General features: G+C 30.0%; 1 long non-coding RNA gene across 1 annotated transcript; it reads left to right on the top strand.

Moving 5' to 3' along the window:
* The first annotated feature begins 203 nt into the window (after positions 1-203).
* LOC311296243 lies at positions 204-860 on the top strand. Its single transcript, XR_014628539.1, has 3 exons — positions 204-322; positions 453-556; positions 687-860. It is a non-coding gene; the product is annotated as an uncharacterized lncRNA (long non-coding RNA).
* The last annotated feature ends 642 nt before the right edge of the window (positions 861-1,502 follow it).

Genomic DNA, 1,502 nt, shown 5'->3' with positions numbered 1-1,502 from the left:
GTAAACAAGGCTTATTGATGATCCCTGCTTACATTTGTCATTTACTACTACATATTTTATTCAGATAGGCTACTTATGAAAAACTTAATTATATTCTAATTCATTATCAATATTTTCAGTTTTATAAAATTGTAGCCAGTGCACTACCAGTAACAGTTGTAACTGTAACATATTATGAACACTTTCTTTACAGAATCAACTCAACCAACTGAGTGTCACAATCAGACAGTGGTGAAGTTTATTGATCAGAATCAGAAACAATGTCAGATTATTATCATCATATCTGCTCTGATGAACGGGCTTCTGCTCATTGCGGTGATCGGTGAGAGATTTTCAGCCATATGTAAAAATATTAATATAATTCTTTTTTTTTCAGATGAAGAAAATAATTGAATAAAATATAATACAACCTTTTGTAAATATTAAATCTAAATTAATTATTTCATATTTAGGACTGGTAAAGGTTTTTGTTGTTGGAAACAGAAGGTCAGCAGAACAATCACAACTCAACACTGATCTACAGCAGACGCAGGTTATAGAAGAGCACGACTTACAGGTACAAATGTGACATCATCTTAAATAATTATTTTCTGTCTTGAAATGAGCATTCTTGCTAGCTTCCCTAACATTAATTTTAGTTCATTTTGGTTTAATTGTAACTGAAATTGCTGATATTTCTCTTTCAGTACGCCACGATGGATTTTTCCAAGCTGCGTAGAAATATTCGGCACAGCCAAATCAACAGCACATATGCAGCTCTAAACCTGCCGAAGTCATGAACACACGAGTATGACTGATCTTATACTTATTTTGTTCACTTTTTCTTAATGTTTATTCAACTTCTAACCACAAACTTTTAGGCAGCTTAACACACATGACATTAACCAGCCAAACATTCTTACATTAGATCAGGGGTTTTTAAACTGGGGTCTGCAGGAAAGTTCAGAGAAAATTTGTATTTTCTGTTTTTAATTGATTCCATTTGATATTATTAATCCAGTTATTTTAAGTTATTTTATTGAATTGTAATATTTTGTTTTATTTCTCTTTAGATTTATACATCTAACAGCAGGTTGACAAACACAGTGTGTCCTTAACAGAAAGTAAATATTTTTCCCAACAATACTTTACTTATATTTGAAATATTTTTATTTTTAAATGCAGTATGAATGTTTGAATGTTTTATACATAAAAAAAATAAAGCCACTAAGGAATCATATTTTAATATATGATAATATATCATATTTGGGGGTCTGTGGCATCAAAAAGATTTTAAAACCCGTTTTTAAATTAAATGTATGTGTTAAAAAACTTTTCTCAATTCAAAGGTGTTTGCCTTGGAATAACTGTATATTGTAGACAATATTGGTTGAAACTTCTTTGAGCAATTGTTGACATAATATATTCTTCAAAAATACTTTAGTCTCTAAACTGTCGTGACACAAAGGAAATATCTTAGAATGGAGATTGTGCACATTTATATGAAATCTGATTGGTTGAGT

The sequence above is a fragment of the Rutilus rutilus genome, assembly GCF_951802725.1.
Source record: "Rutilus rutilus genome assembly, chromosome: 8".
NCBI classification, from domain to species: Eukaryota; Metazoa; Chordata; class Actinopteri; order Cypriniformes; family Leuciscidae; genus Rutilus; species Rutilus rutilus.
This window is presented reverse-complemented; position numbering and strand designations above follow the sequence as displayed.